The sequence below is a fragment of the Bombina bombina genome, chromosome 5 (genome assembly GCF_027579735.1).
Source record: "Bombina bombina isolate aBomBom1 chromosome 5, aBomBom1.pri, whole genome shotgun sequence".
NCBI lineage: Eukaryota > Metazoa > Chordata > Amphibia > Anura > Bombinatoridae > Bombina > Bombina bombina.
Genome location: NC_069503.1, coordinates 388,276,431 through 388,294,597, shown reverse-complemented (window position 1 = coordinate 388,294,597; position 18,167 = coordinate 388,276,431).

The window sequence follows — 18,167 nt, the reverse complement described above, 5'->3', positions numbered from 1 at the left end:
TTGGAGCCCCCTGACTCCCCCAGATCTGATTCCTCAGAATTCACATTAGCGGCTATGCAGAATATCCAACAAGCCCTTCCTGAGGCAGTCACCCCCTCATTCATTATGGACTCACTAAAGTCCCTACTGGATAAGCATCATGCTTCATTTACAGCCCAGATGACAGCTTCCACGGCTGAACTCAAAAAAGAGATTTCATCTACTAATGAAAGAATAGACTCCCTGGAGAGAAGACAGGAGGATGCTGCTGTAGAACACTCTAATTTACAATCCTACACGCAGCGATTGGCGGATTACCTTGAAGTAGTAGATGACAAAATAGCTGATTTGGAGGATAGATCTCGGCGGAATAACCTAAGGATCCGAGGTATCCCCGAGACTGTCTCCGCAGCTGACCTGCAACCATATCTAAAAGAATTGTTTCATGTGCTTGCTCCTCCAGCCACAGAAATGGAAGCTTTGATGGATCGTGCACATCGTGCACTTAAGCCCAGGGGTCTGTCAGATGATCAGCCAAGAGATAAATAGTCCGGATCCATTACTTCAGAGGCCTAGGTCCACAGAAGCGATACGAGGACCAGGAATGGTCCACTCTGCCTCAGAGACATAGGTCTGGATCACCAACTTCCTAGGACACCCCGCTGGGACTGTATCCTGGAGTCTGCTTGACATGAACAGTTTTTGTGAGACATTGTCCATGTGTTTATTGAAGGACTATGCTCCAACCTACACAGATCCCTTCGGACTCATGTGTTGTTTCCAGTGGACTCTGGACGATAAGTATCTCTCTTTGATTTTATTTTTAACAATCCATTCATAATGCGCTCTCTACTGTTTATGCTGTTTGTGTTATTTAACTGAGACTTCTTTGCTTATCAATTATCATTACTGTTTTTGGAGACCAATATTGCCTTAGCTGCCTAGAGATCTCTAGCCTAGACACCCTAGATTAGTAACTCGAAGCCTATCCTCATCAATCGGGGTCATGTTAATTAATTAGTTTTGAGTGCTCGGCGTGGGCCCAGCCGGAGCACACTCCTTACATATTTAACCATCACGACTATAGTTGAATAGTACTTGTCTCAAAACCATACACTGCATACCCTGTAGAGACGCTGGTCTGGGTAGCCCACACTGTAATATGACAGCTCGGACTATTATGCCTGCACTTAACACCCCTTAGCGCAATTTGAGGCTAGGCGAGAGGAGTTAATAACCTACTTGAGCAGAAGGTAACTTTACCATTAGCTTCTCAGAATGAGTTCCTAAATAGAAGTCTACTCATAACAAGGTCAGCAGCATTCAGCGCAATACAGTAAGACTTCACTTTCATACATTTTTCTTTAAAGCGCAGCGTGGGCATTTTAGTTGCCCAACACACATTTAGAGGTCCCATTATTACTTGTTCTACCAGAGTTACCAGGCACAGATCAGAGCACTCTCTAGGCTCCACTTCTATAAACCCTGGAAATGTTTTTTATCTGTTCGCAATGTCATGTGAAGATGACTCACAGTTTCTACTTCTTGGTGTCTCCACTGTTAACAATACTAAAGTAGCAATAACTGAGAGTTTACTGTTTTATTATGTTTCTTGTTTGCTATATGTTTTCACTGTTACATATTTTCCAATGTTATATAACCATTCTATGTGACGGGCCATAAGGCCGACAATCTAAGTTTTGAACCCAATCCCCTTAGCTTCAACTTCTCTGTTATAGTGCGGCCGGCCCCCCCTCCTACACGGCCTGCAACTAACTGTAATTCCCACCTATAATCCCTACCACCTTCTCCCCCCAGCTACAGACCCCCATTCCCCCCCTAACCCCTTGGTCCAAATGTGCCTCCCTTCCTAGGGAAGACGATTAATGCGGTTTTTCTTAGTCATACCGCAACACTCAATCTACTACACACCTATATAGTAACAAATCCCGATCTGGGGTTTAACACTCTGGACTTGCTTCAAACTTTAAGAACAACTAACTTTTCCTTGCCCTAGGTTTGCCTCTCACCTCTTATCCCCCTTTCTTCCCCTTCCTCCTCTCTCTGCTACTCCCCCCCCCTTTTCTTGCTTCTTCTCCCTTTTTTTTTTTTTTTTTTTTTTTAATTTCCTCTTTCTCCCTCTGTCTCCTCTTCCTTCCCCCCTCTTCCCTTCCCTTTAGTCCTATCCAAAATGGCGCTAATCTGCTCCTCCCTTAATACCAGAGGGCTCAATACTCCGGACAAAAGGAATAGGCTAATTAGTTACCTGACCCGCTCCAAATCTAAAATAGCTTTCCTGCAAGAGACACATTGGGTGGAGGGCTCCTCTATTTCCCTACACTGCAGACAGTTCCCGATAGTATAGACGGCCTCCTTTGTGGGTAAATCTAGAGGAGTTGCAATTTTGGTTCACAAGTCCATACTCTTTGAAAAGATAGATATCTACAAAGACCCAAAAGGGAGATTCTTGATACTGAACTGCAGACTAGATAACATCCCATACACTTTAGCAAACTATTATGGCCCAAACTCTGGTCAAACACGAGCCTTGAGAAAGTTCCTGAGACTGTTAACATCCCACAAAACTCAAAATGTACTCCTGGCGGGAGATTTCAACATGATACTTGACCCGACATTAGACAGGCGCTCTCCCAAGCTCAAGCCCTGCGATAAACAAACCATTAGGTCCGCGAAGCAATTTAGCAATCTCCTTGCCCAATACAACTTATTTGATGTCTGGCGTTCCCACCACCCTGCCTCCAGGGACTATTCATATTACTCTAAAGTACATAATTCCTATACAAGAATTGACTACATCTTTTGCGAGCCAAGACTGCTGGATCTGGTCCAGTCAATTCACATGCCTGAATGTACATGGTCCGACCATTCTTCGGTTCAACTCACTTTGAATTACCCTCACAGTGCCTCATCAAGGCCTTCCTGGAAGCTCCCAGAATATCTACTCTCAACCCCAGATCAGGTTGTACTCATTCAGAGTGAGATTTCTGAATTCTTAAGTATAAACGATAACGGTGCAGTCGATGACTTCTGTCTGTGGAGCTCCCTCAAGGCATATCTGAGAGGAGTATTTATCAAACTAAAAACAGAACATAGGAAACGGTTGGGAAGTTCTCTTGCCCAACTCCACATTACCCTGAGGAGAATAAACTCCTCGCATAAGGATTCCCTGGACCCCCAGGTTCTCACCCAAATTGACACTATCAAAGCACAAATCTCGGCCTTGGAACTAAGCAGACACCGAGCACAGGTTCAGCAGTTCAAACAGACTTTCTATGCCAAGGGTAATAAAGCCGACAGACTACTGGCCAATAAGCTTAGACAAAGAACTGCGGAAGCTCGTATCCCGTATATTAAAACATCACAGGGAACTGTTCGACTGCCAGCAGATATTGGGAAAGCCTTCGCCTCCTATTATTCCTCGCTATACAACCTAGCAGACTCTCCTGCCCACCAGGTCCCCCCCACGCAGCACATCCAGAATTTCCTAGACACCCTTTCCCTACCGACTTTATCGGCAGACCAGAAAGACTTACTTGATGCCCCATTCAGCACCAGGGAAGTCCTCTCTGCCATCAAGTCCCTGAAACCACACAAAGCTCCGGGCCCTGACGGCTATGGTGCTCTGTTTTACAAAACATTTTGCTCACAACTCACTCCGCTTCTCACTAGAGTTTGCTCCCTGGCTAGATAGCTAGGTACTCTTCCCCCAGAACTATTGGAGGCGACCATTGTAACTATCCCGAAACCTGGTAAAACCCCTAATGTGTGCGAACACTTCCGCCCCATTTCGCTGATTAATGCGGACGTGAAGTTGCTAGCGAAGCTCCTGGCTTCTAGACTGAACCTAGTTCTACCGACGCTGCTGGATGGTGATCAGGTGGGCTTCACTCCCGGCAGGGAGGGCCCTGATAACACCCGTCGGATCCTCAACATATATTTTGAAGCTAAGAGGCGCAACTTCTCCTGTACGACTCTAGCCTTAGATGCCGAAAAGGCTTTCAATAGGGTCAACTGGACGTACCTATTTGAAGTCCTAAACAAATTTGGCCTCCCCTCGAGTTTCTGCTCTTGTGTCAAGGCCCTATATGCGGCCCCCTCGGCCTCGGTCAGGGGCCTAGGGTTTCGCTCTCCGTCGTTTCCCATCACCAATGGGACGCGTCAGGGCTGTCCCCTCTCCCTGCTCCTCTTCACCCTGGTTATGGAACCCTTGGCCGAGGCGATCAGGGTCCATCCTGGTATCCGAGGAGTAGAGATTGAGGGCACCCTGCAAAAGACCGCTTTATTCGCGGATGATTTAACTATATTTCTGAGCGATCCTCTGCATTCTCTACCTAATCTCTTCAAATTATTGGATTGGTTTGGGAACATTAGCTACTATAAGCTCAATGTCAATAAGACAGAGGCTTATGTTATCAATGTGTCAGGCATAACTCTGGCAGAACTCCCAACAACGGATCAAACATCTAGGGGTCTACCTTTCCTGGAGTATCCCTACTATTATTGAATCTAATTTTTACCCCCTCCTCCAGCAATTCCAGGCTAGTGTCGATGGATGGAGTGTTCCATGTATTTCCTGGCTGGGACGTATAGCAGCATTTAAAATGCTCTTACTCCCCAAACTTATGTATTTGTTCCGCTCGCTTCCCATCCCTGTCCCCAAGTCTCTAATTGGCAAGTTTCAGCAGATTTGCAATAAATATATATGGAAAAAGAAACATCCTAGGGTTGCTACCAGGATATTACAACAACCACTCTTGAGTGGAGGCGCGGGCGCCCCCAACCTAACCTACTACCATGAAGCCTCGAGACTATCTCACATTTTGTCATGGAACAATGCCGATAGTAAAAATAAGTGGCAAATACTGGAACAAGCATTGCTTCCCAGCCCCCTCATGTTGCGGGACCTGATCTGGCTGCCTAAGCACATTAGATCCTACTACAAAATACAGAACATAGTCATCACTCATGCCCTCCGTTTGTGGGATAGATTGCGCTTGCTCCCCCAAATAGCTCCTCACCCCTCTCCCATCCATTCCCTGGCGGGCCTGCTAGCGGCCCTCAGGGACTCTCACCCCTACCTATGGAAGGAGCATGGGATTTGCCATATGGTGGACCTGTACCTCAACAACCAATTCCTCACAACTGCGCAGTTCATCAACATCTACAAACCACCCCAGCTTCTCTTATTCGAGTTTTGGAGGCTTAGGAGCCTTCTAAAATCCTGGGGTTTCTTGAGCCAGCCCCTCCGGGAGCCCACTAAGTGGGAAAAAAGGTGGTCCAACAGCGTGAAAACACCTGGGGCTCTATCAATTTCCTATAGGGACTTGATGAACTCCCCCATCTTCTACAGGACTTCTTATACACTAGCCTGGGAGAATGCTTTTCAGTTTCGCGCTGAGCAGGATGACTGGGCCAGAGCGGTAGCTCTAACTAAACAGGCACTTCACTGCATTACCTTGCTTGAAATATCTTAAAATCTGCACACAATGGCATCTCACACCACTCAGGCTGTTCAAAATCTCTCAAATTAACTCCCCACTATGCTGGAGGCAGTGTGGTTTGGTGGGTGCGCCGGCTCACATCTGGTGGGAGTGTCCAGCTCTAGCTCCCTTTTGGCACATTGTTTCGCATAAATGTAGGAATCTAATCCCCCAATCAGGAGTTTCCCCGCAAACTGCCCTGCTCCACCTAAATATTGACGCATCCTCAACCCCACATTCCCTGCTTCTTGTTTACATTTTCACCTCAGCCAAATTAGCTATTGCGAGACTGTGGAGACAGCAAACTACTCCCACATGGGCGGAAGTGGTAAAAACTATGGCCTACCTTGAGACAATGGAGGGCCCGATCTTTGCCCAACGCAACAAAACCTTCCTACACTCAGAAATTTGGGAAACATGGAAGCAGCTCACTTAACCCCCCTCCTGGGAAGTGAGCCGGAATAAAAGCTGTAATTGCTAGGCTTCTCCCCTTCTTCCTCCCCCTTCCTTAGTGCCTCCTTACCCTCCCCACCCTCCCTCCTTTTTTTTTTTTTTTTTTTTTTTTCCCTCTCCTTTTCTATCTTCCTCTCGCTTTTCTAAACATTCTAAGGTTGTTCGTACCAGATATGTTTGACCATGACTGTGCTTACTCCAAATCCATATTTGGCCAACCGGGCCTAATTGACCCATCAACACCATAGTATGTGTAAAGCACAATACAAACAAAAAAACCCCAGTAAGAAAGGTTCAGTGTTCATAAGGAGCTCTAATGTTATTTGTTTGTTAGCCAGTTCCTATTGTTTCCTTTATCTTCTGACCATTTGTAATTCAGCTGAAGCTCTATAACTTGCATTACAAAGATTTGTAACATGTAATTTTTTTTTTTTTTGAACCTTAATAAAAATAATAAAAAAAAAAAAAAAAAAAAAAAAGAAGTGAAAAAGTGAAAAGGGTAAGGGGTAAAAAGGAGAAAGAATAAAGGGGGATGGGAGGAAGGTGAGTATATGGTAGAGAGGGTGAGTGCAGGTGGGAGGGGAAGAAAGACTTTCCTTGAGGTGCATGGTGAATTAGTAGTCCTGTAAAGACGTGGGGATGTCAGTCCGCTGATAATTTATGTATTACCTTGAGTACCTATAAAAGATTCCCAGTAAAACTTAACGTCATAATAATGGTTGAGGGTTCTCTTTCTAAAGTGTTCATACTCCTCTTGGGCTATGAGTGTTGTAGTATTCTGTATCCATTCTGTTCTGGAGGGAGGGGCGGGTGACCTCCACTTTCTATTTATTAAGTTCCTAGAGCTATTTAATCCTATTGTCAGGAGAGTCCATCTTATTTTACACAGTTTCTGTGGTCTGAAATTTAGTAAAGCTATCATAGGAGTTAGAGTAAAGGACGCATCTACAATAGTCTGTAAGTCAGTCTCCAATTGTGACCAGAATGGCCGTAGTTTCTCACATTGCCCCCATATATGTGACATCGTACCTTTCTTCCTGCATTCCCTCCAACATCTATCATCCACATTGGGATACATATATCTCAGGCGTTCTGGGGTTAAATACCAGCGGGTCAGTATCTTGTGATTGAGTTCCAGTGTTTTTGGTGATGTCGAGGACTTACGAGTGTTAAGGAATATATTTTCCCATTCTTGAATGGATAGGGAGATCCCCAGTTCAGCCTGCCAACGTGTAGTGTAGGATGGAAGAGTGTTAATTAGTGTTTCCTCCAAGAGGCATCTAGAGATAGACAGTGTTCCCCTAGGTAGGACTTCGGATAAACATAACCTTTCAAACCTCGTAGGAGGTCTCAACAGGTCCTTTTTGTGTTTGGATTTGTGTATCATATGTTTTAGCTGGGCATATTTCAGCCAGGATGAGTAACTTCCTCCGGCTATCTCCTCTAAATCTTGTCTTTGCTTTAATTCACCGTTAACAGTCAGTCTTATAAATGGTATGGTATACCCCAGTTCACCATGTGTGCTATTAAGTGGCTCCAAACCTCCCAGGAACTCAGCATTATATGAAATTGGTGACAGGGGGGATACTCCCGAGGAGATCCCCATTTGGGAGTCCCTCAAAAAATCCCACCCACCAAAGATATGTGAATACAATTCTGAGACTCTAACTAAGGGTGATCTAATGCCTGGAGAAATCCAGCACAGTGCACCCAAGGACGGAGAGCTTAGAAGATGAGAATCTATGGTTGACCATGCTTTATTTTCTATGTTACCATGCCATTCCAAAACGCGCTGAAGTATTACAGCCCTATAATACCTCTCTATGTTAGGGACCCCCATACCTCCATGCCCCAGTGGTCTGTACATGATTGTTCTGTTGTTGTTCTGTTGATTCGAGGTTAAATTTTTCCCCACACAAACAGGTTAAGTTCAGCTTGAATATTGGATAGAAAGGATCTGGACAGATGTACGGGAACGGTCTGCAATATGTATAGTATCTGTGGCAGTGTGGTCATTTTAATTGCCTATATCCTTCCCCACCATGTCAAAGGTTTATCCCGCCAAGTTCTTAGTTCTGTTTTCAACCTGTTCAGTAAGGGTGTATAGTTGCTTTGAAACAGTTGGGTCGTGGAGGGTGTCAGCTCTATACCTAAATATCTAATCTGAAGGAGTTGCAATTTGTACGGGCATATATCTTTCAGCTGCAGGAACTGCTCAGTCTGCATATTAATATTAAGAATTTCGGATTTTTGTGGGTTTATCTTAAAATTTGAGAGCCTGCCAAATTTTGCAAATTCAGATAGCAGATGGGGGAGTGATGTGGTTGGTGATGTCATAGAAATTAGTACATCATCCGCGTACAGTGTAAGTTTGTACTCATTGGGGCCTATTTTAATGCCACAAATTTTCCTGTTTGCTCGAATATGTGCCGCTAACCCTTCCATAGAAAGTGCAAACAAGAGTGGGGACAATGGACACCCCTGCCTCGTCCCATTAGGTATCGGAAAACTATCTGACAAAGAACCATTAGCCTTCACTCTCGCTATGGGGTTGTTATACACACTGAAGATTCTGTCTATTATTTTATTACCAAACCCAAATCTCACCAAACATGCTCTGAGGAACTCCCAAGCTAGGCGATCAAACGCCTTTTCGGCATCTGTTGAAATAAGAATTGTAGGCTCCTTAGTCCTATTGACATGCTCAATAAGGTGTAATGTCCGTATGGTGTTGCCCCTGGCTTCCCTGCCTGGGACAAAACCAGATTGGTCAACATGTATAAGCTTAGGCAATATAGCATTTATTCTTTTAGCTAAGATTTTCGTAAAAATCTTAATGTCTGAGTTGATCAAAGATATAGGCCTATAATTTTCTACCTTAGTGTTATCTTTCCCGGGCTTCGGTATAATCGATATATGGGCTTCTAAAATATGCTTAGGCCAATTGGCACCGTTGTCTACTGCCGCAAATAATTCTACGAGGTGTGGGGCTAATATCTGCTTAAACTGCTTATAATAAGCAAAAGATGAATAGCAGCACTCCAATAGAATTATCTCCAAGCTTTATTTCATATCCAGGAGTACAAAACAGACAGCAACGTTTCGGACAACATGTCCTTCATCATGCCATACATACATCACTTCCTCCACCTCTTTATATACCCCTTAGGACACACCCACCAAAAACATTTAACTCTTTCCACAATCCTAATAATATTATTACATTAGCATATGTAGGTATCCTAACCATTAAACATCATAGATACTAAACTAATTACCAATTCACCTATATGAAACATAAAAAGGTGAAATATTACACAGAATTTTTTGAAAGCATCAACAATATTTAGAAAAAAACTTTTTAAAGAAAAAAAGTCATACTTGAATAGGTTAATTTAAATTTCAGTTTTCCTTATATCATTACTTTTTTCTTTTTTTCTTTTTTTCTCTTTTCCTTTCACATAACATCACCAAAATTCTCAGGGTCTGGGTGACATCTAACTTCATATACAACACTGATCGTACAGGAAAAAGAGAGACAGAGATAAAAATTAATTAAAATAATCAAAGAAAGCAATGTTTTAAAGAAAAACAGACAAATCATAATCCTTATTCATACCAAATGGTGCTAATGAATTCAAAGTAAAAATCCAAAATGCCTCTCTCTGTTTCAGATGCTGTTCCCTATCCCTCCCTCGTCTACCAGGGGGAATATGTTCCAAAACTTGGAATCTAAGTTGGCTTACCCCATGTTGGGCTTCTAGAAAATGAGTGGCTACAGGGGATTTTAGGTTCTTTCTCCTAATGTTGGATTTATGCTCAGTGATTCTATCATGTACCCTACGGGTCGTCTCCCCTAAGTAAATCAAACCACATGGGCACTTAAGGAGATAAATGGCATAGTCGGTGTTACATGTTAAAAAATCTTTGATCCAAAATTTCTTTCCTGACTGTGGATGTACAAAAATGGGTCCCTTAATCATACTATTACAGTGGGAACACCCAAGACATGGGTAACAACCCACATTTTTACTAGTGATATACTTCTGCCTATCACTTTTTGTACTCCCAATATCTGCCTTTACCAAGGTATCTCTTAAATTCACCCCCCTCCTATACGCAGGCATGGGTGTCTTCTGGAATTCTAGTATGTCCGAATTACAATTTGCTAGAATATACCAATGTTTACAAATTATCTTATGAATCTGTGTGCTTAATTCATTATATTTGGAGACAAATACAAGTTTATCCCCATTCTTTTCTTTGACTTTCACATGAGGTTTCAACAAACTCTCTCTTGTCATCTCCAGTGTCCTATCAATTTCCTTGTGGATTAACTTTTCATCATATCCTCTGTTTAAAAAGAGATCTCCCATCTCCCTAAGACTTATTTCACTTAATTTGTCTTCTGACACAATGCGACGAACCCGCATCAACTGGCTTTTCGGTAGGGAGTTCTTTAGAGACTGAGGATGTGCACTATTAGCTAATAGGAAATCATTTCTGTCAGTATCTTTCTTATACAAATCTATCCTGATTCTATCCTTATCTTTGAAAACCAAAGTATCTAGAAAAGCCACACTTTCCTCACTATGAACCAGGGTAAACTTGATGTTCCTAGTTGACAGATTTAATGTATCCACAAATTGCAATAGGCTTCCAATGTCGCCCAACCATACGCCAAACACATCGTCAATATAGCACCACCAGGTGGCGCCATACTGTTTAAAAAATTCATTACTGTAAACAAGTTTTTCTTCATATACATTCATATATATGTTGGCATATGTAGGGGCGACATTGGAGCCCATTGCTGTGCCTTGCTTCTGCATATAGAACTGATACTGAAATAAAAAGTAATTGTAGCGAAGTATAATGTCTAACAGTTCCAAAACAAAATGTTTCTCCTCTCCAGTAAACAAATTTGAATCTGTAATTATTTTATCCACAGCCCCCACACCCCCATCATGGCTGATGGAGGTATATAGGCTGGATACATCCATACTAAAAAGTATACATTTATCCAGAGGTACAGAGATATCCTCCAATTTATTTAGGAAATCCCCAGTATCCCTGATAAATGATTGGGACTCAACCACAAACCTCCTCAAGATACGATCAAGATAAACTGAGGCACCCGAGAACACACTGTCTACACCTGCAACAATGGGACGGCCCGGTGGCCTCATAAGATTTTTATGTATTTTTGGTAGTGTATATAAGACAGGTGTTCTCGGGTGCCTGTTAATCAAAAATTCCTTTTCTTCTTGCCCAATAATGCCTTTTTGAACAGCAATATCAATACACTTATTCAATTCCTTTTGAATAATAAACACAGGATTATATGCAATAGGTAAATAGATATCCTTATCAGACAATAGGCGTAATATTTCTGATACATAATCACCTTTGTTCTGTAACACAGTGGCTCCGCCCTTATCGGCAGATTTAATTATTAATAGTTTGTTATTCTTAATATTCAACAGACTATCTCTCTCCTTTCTGGAGAAATTTGAAACCCTGTGTTTAAATTTAAACCCTTTGGTGCTAGCCTTCTTTCTCAATTTATTAACATCCAGATAGACTTGTGAAATAAATGTATCTATGCTTTTATGATAATATTGTGGATTGAATCTTTTTTTTGTTTTTAAGTTGTAATTTCTTAAGACTTAATAGATCCCTTGTAATAGATTTGTCTATCTTTATATTTCCAGTTGGTATCATATTCCCCTCATTACTCTTTAATGCAAAGAAAGACTTAAGTTTGATTTTTCTAAACAACTTATACAAATCCTGATCAAGTTAAAAAAAGTCACATTTATTTTGCGGGCAGAATGAAAGTCCCTTATCCAGGACACAAAGTTCATCTTCATTTAGGGCCTGATTAGAGATATTAATAACCAGTCTATCATTCCATTCTTTCAATGGTTCATCTACTAATTCCTTACTGATATTACCTATTTCTTGCACCGTGCTTGACTGCTGCCTTGACGGATACTGCGTGTCTGTCTCCCCATTTCTGTGTCTGTGCTTTTTCCCTCCGCTGCGGAGTCGTTTGCCGCAGTTCCGTCCGAGTCCCCTGTTGATTCACTCGAGGTGTTTTGGGATAGACCCTCTTTTCTCGGTCTCTGTTGTCGCCGCCATCTTGGACCAGAAGTCCCGCCTCCTGACCTGTTCTGTGGGTCATACTTCCAGCGGTAGACTCGATCTGTCGAGTAATCTTCCTCATCACGGAGCTGGGTTGTGCAGTGCCTAGCTATAGCGTGCACCCAATTATAACAGTGTGTGCTGGACTACTGTGATTTATTAAACTGCTTATAATAGGCATTGGGGAAGCCATCTGGCCCAGGGCTCTTATGGAGCGGTAGACTGTTAATTGCAGATAGTACTTCTTGTTGTGTGATGGGGTTTTCTAATTCTTTATCGATTTCCGATGGTATAGTGGGGAGGTCTACCTCATTTAAATAAGCTGTATAGTCCTCCTCATTATTCGGAGGGGTTGCAGTTGGTGCAAGGTTATATAAATTTTGATAGTATGTTTTAAAACATTCTACAATACTAACTGAATCATGGGAGTATCCTCCTCTAGAGGAGTGAATTTTATGTATATATGAATTATTTCTTTTTGTGCGAAGCAATCTTGCCAAAAGAGTGCCTGCTTTATTTGACTCCGCATAATATAATTTTTTTCAGAAAAAACGCCTTATCCTGTGCTTCCTTATATAATAAGTGATTAAGGTTTCCGCTGGCTTGTTGTAGTTGCTGACTAAGTGTCATATCTCGGGGGTTTTGTTTATGTTGAGCTTCATATGATTGTAATATGTGTATGGCTTCCGTGAATGCAATTCAATACTGTTTTTTGAGTATAGCTTTTTGTTTGATTAGTTCACCCCTCATTACAACTCTATGTGCTTCCCAGGTATTAATAGAGGATGTTTGGTGGGATTGGTTAAAGCTAAAGAACTCCCTCAGGGATACAGTGACCTTATCCAATATTATCGGTTTTTGAAGTAATGTTTCATCTAGCCTCCAGATGTAAGGTGTGTATGATCTCTCTAGCCATTTTAGATCGACACTTACTGCTGCGTGGTCGGACCAGCTGGTATGCTCTATGTTAGAGTCTGCAACTAAACTGTATGTAAGTTGGTCAATGAAGACATAGTCAATGTGGGAGTAACTTTTATGGGGGTAAGAGTAAAAGGTGAAGATTCTTTGCCCTGGGTGGTTAGTTCTCCACACATCTATCACAGACAACTTCCTTAAATTAGCGCAAATTTTACGAATTGACACAGGGGTTACTTGGCTACGCCCAGTTGAGCAATCTTTGTCTGGTTCTAAAGCAACATTGAGGTCCCCCGCCAAAATCAGTTTTTGCACTGCCAATACTGAATTTGTGAGCTTCTGGAAGAATCTGGACTGTCTATTGTTTGGGGCGTGAACATTAACTAATGTAACAAGCTTATGGTATAATTTACCAACTAAAATAATCCATCTTCCCTCAGTGTCTTCCACTTTGTGCTGTAATTGAAAGGGGATCTTTCTATTAAATAATATGCCTACTCCGTTTTTCTTTTTTGTATGCGATGTAAAATACCCTACGGGGAATTCCTTATTATGAAATAGGGGAGCCTTATCTTTGACAAAATGTGTCTCTTGAATGAACACCACTTCCCCCTTTAATTTTTTAAAACTAGATAAGGCAACAGACCTCTTAGTAGGGGAGTTTAACCCTTTTTCATTTTGAGAGACTAGTCTGATCTTAATGTTAGCCATCAATATTGAAGGGGATGCGGGATTGCACTATTAATGATGTCAGGTATTCGTACCGGTTTGTCACATACCTGGATGTCAGTGCTTCATCTGTCAGTCTGTACCCATCTGTCTGAATCTTAGTTTGTGGTATGGAGAGAAGTGAAAAGATAGAGAAAGGTAAGGGGAGATAAGAGCGAAAGGAAGTAGGGTATACATATTGCTCGCAAAGTCATTATAGGAACTGCAATAACAAAAAAACATTAGTATTCATAAAAACTTTCTGATTGGTATACATAAGCATTTCAAAAGATAAGTAATTCGTATGAGACCACCCATTCTTGGGGATCCCACGTTGTACTACTGCAACAATAATAGAAGGGGGTACATGTCACACCTTTTTTCGGTGACATAACAACCTATAGAACTGAATTAAAACTATCTAAACAGATTTTCTGCTATAAACAACCTTTAATTTTTAGATGTAGCATTACATCTAGGTATCTAATAAACATAGAAGTGAACTAAATATAGGTAAACTAAATATAGCGCATAACTAATAGTATATATTTTTTATGATTTAATTACATGGGGTGGAAAGTGGGTGGAGATTGAGGTCACATGCAGTATAATGTGCAATATCTCCAAAATGAAACCGGCACAAGCTTTCATTTTTACTGCACAAATCATAAACATATGGTATATTTATAGTCACAATTTAATTACACCTAACCCACCATATAGCCCAACCCAAAGTCCCCACTACACTATTAATCCCTAAACTGCCACATCAAAAACTACCCTTCTATTAACCCCTAAACCGCAACACCCCTACATCAAAAATTACCCTTCTACTATATTAACCTCTAAACTGCCACACGCCCACATCACAAACTACCCCTCTACTATATTAACCCCTCTACTCTATTAACCGGCTCCTACATGGTGTAAGTGCTCCATCTTCATCCGTGGGGTGCTCCATCTTCATTTTGGTAGCGCTCATATAGTGAGGTGTTTTATATCCTTTTCTAAAATGTGAACGCTAATCTACCTACACACCCTGTGCTTTTCTGGACGTGATGGTGGTAGTAAGCTATATTGGAATTGGCCACCTTAGTAATTAAATACAGACAAACATGGAGTGCAAAAGGAGAAGAAAGAATATCATGGTGCAGTATATTCAATAAAAGTATAATTTAATAAATTAACAAGGACAAAAACTCATAAGTATGACCTCAATCAATATGAGGTATAGTAACGGCGTTAGTGTAGGTTCTCCTACTACACACAGGAGCACTCTTTGGCCTAGATTTAGAGTTGGGCGGTAGCCGTCAAAACCAGCGTTAGAGGCTCCTAACGCTGGTTTTCGGCTACCGCCGGTATTTAGAGTCAGTCATTAAAGGGTCTAACGCTCACTTTCCAGCCGCGACTTTTCCATACCGCAGATCCCCTTACGTCATTTGCGTATCCTATCTTTTCAATGGGATCTTTCTAACGCCGGTATTTAGAGTCGTGGCTGAAGTGAGCGTTAGAAATCTAACGACAAAACTCCAGCCGCAGAAAAAGTCAGTAGTTAAGAGCTTTCTGGGCTAACGCCGGTTTATAAAGCTCTTAACTACTGTGCTCTAAAGTACACTAACACCCATAAACTACCTATGTACCCCTAAACCGAGGTCCCCACACATCGCCGCCACTCGATTATTTTTTTTTAACCCCTAATCTGCCGACCGCCACCTATGTTATACTTATGTACCCCTAATCTGCTGCCCCTAACACCGCCGACCCCTATATTATATTTATTAACCCCTAACCTGCCCCCCACAACGTCGCCGCCAGCTACCTACAATAATTAACCCCTAATCTGCCGACCGCAAAGCGCCGCCACCTACGTTATCCTTATGTACCCCTAATCTGCTGCCCCTAACACCGCCGACCCCTATATTATATTTATTAACCCCTAATCTGCCCCCCTCAACGTCGCCTCCACCTGCCTACACTTATTAACCCCTAATCTGCCGAGCGGACCGCACCGCTACTATAATAAAGTTATTAACCCCTAATCCGCCTCACTCCCGCCTCAATAACCCTATAATAAATAGTATTAACCCCAAATCTGCCCTCCCTAACATCGCCGACACCTAACTTCAATTATTAACCCATAATCTGCCGACCAAATCTCGCCGCTACTGTAATAAATGGATTAACCCCTAAAGCTAAGTCTAACCCTAACACTAACACCCCCCTAAATTAAATATAATTTAAATCTAACTAAATAAATTAACTCTTATTAAATAAATTATTCCTATTTAAAGCTAAATACTTACCTGTAAAATAAACCCTAATATAGCTACAATATAAATTATAATTATATTATAGCTATTTTAGGATTTATGATAAAGTAATTTTTATTATTTTGTAGCAAGAGCATAACAACAAAAAGAATATGAGAGAAAAACAAATCAAAAGAACAGGAATCATGGGTCTCTAAAATTACATAGTGACCAAGAAGACTCAAGTTACAAAACCTTAAATCAGTCGGTCGCCATGTCATACCTTGTGCGGCCATTCTTACATGAGAAACCTGATAACATCAATTATTGTGAAACATAATACAATACAGTGAAGAATCTCTTGTTTAAAGTTAAATCTGGGGTATTTCTGAGCACAATGTAATGCAATATGGCCCAATCAAACAATATGTTCCCAAGAGAAGGAACAATGTGAAAAATAATTATCGAAGATATGAGAGGGTTAGGTAAAGCAAAGAAAGAAAGAGAGGGGAGCAGAATGCAGATAAGGGGATATCTCCTGACCACATCACTCTATTTATATGTAGGTTTTACATGTCTCCTATTTACCCACAACTTTCCCCGCCACGTCCGAGGGCTCCATGTTCCAAAGGGTAGGGCAGTGTATGCGGTGGGCTCTATTGATTTAGACTAGTGTTCAGGACACATTGTGTAATATCCAATAATACCAAACTTTCTGAAAGGTTTCTTGGGTATCCAGGAGAAATGCTGCCTGTTCTGACATGTTGTAATAAAATTTAATTTTGAGTTTTATTTCTTCCCAAGACGGGGCACACTCTTTCCAATGGCGGGCTATACAAACCCTTGTGGCAGTGCATGTTATCTTAATAAACAAGTTAATGTATTTATTATATTCTTTAAGTCTAATATGGAGTAAAGCTTGTTCCATGGTAAGGTTAATTGGGCTGTCTAGGATCTAGCTTAGGAACCGGGATAGTTGGTTCCATACCCTTTGTGTGTGGGAGCAATCCCACCACATGTGTTTATAATCCCCTACTTCTCTGCAGCCTCTATAACAAAGTCTGGATCTATTTTTGGAGGAGTGTGAGGTTATCTGTGGAGTTAGATACCAACGAAAGTTGGTTTTAATGCAATTTTCCCACATGTCGGCACTCAGTAAACCCTTCCCTGCACTAGAGAGAGTTATATACCAATCCTGAATCTCTATTTCCTTGTTGATATCCTTTTCCCATTTGTTTTGTAGAGTGGATTTGGAGTTTTCTGATGCTAGTTGAATTGCTTGGTATAGCCTTGAGATAGTGTTCTTGGGCCTAGATATAGTGCTGCATAAATTCTCTAACGTGGAGGGTATGTTTTTAGTTACAGATGGCAGGAGAGGGTGAATGATGGAAGTGAGCTGCAAATATAGAAACCATTCTAATTTGATTGGCTGTAATTTATCTTGTAGTTGTGTGTAGCTCATCAGTTTGCCTCCCTCTATGAGGTTTGCTATTCTGTAGAGTCCTCTGTTTCCCCATTTCGTAATAGTAGGAACCAGTTCGTGTCTAACTAGGCTTGTGAGTGTGGCTTTAATGGAGTGCTGAGGGAGCAGGGCCAAAGAAGTGGTCAGCTTGGACCATTGTTTAATCATAAAGTCTATCACGGGTATTCGTGTTGCTTTCCGCTGAAGCATCGTCTAGGGTTCCAAAGAATCATGTCACGTGGAGTAAGTCCTGCAATGTCTGATTCAAATTGTGTCCATACAATGTCCTCGTCAGGGTCGTTAAGAAGGGCAGTCTGTGCTAATCTGGCTGCCTGGTAATAATGTTTAAGGTTTGGTGCCCCCACCCCTCCCAATTGTCTGTTCCTAGTGAGAATTGCCGATGGGATTCTAGCCTTTTTGTTTCCCCTTATAAAACTATTTATACGCTTTTGGAGATCGTCTAAGTCTGGGGTTGGTATTCTAATCGGTAAGGTGCGGAATAAATACAGGATCCTTGGCAATATCATCATTTTAACTGCCAACAGTCTACCAAACCATGAGAAACTTAGTTTACTCCATTTATTTAAGTCTTGTCTAATGTTTTTGTACATAGGGGGGTAATTTGCATTGTACAGTTCCGTTGAGCTTATGGTTAGATTAATCCCTAGGTATCTGAGAAGGTGTTTGACCCATTTAAATTCAAAGTTAGCCTCTATCAGCTTTTTGGTATGGACTGGGAGGTGTATGGGCAGC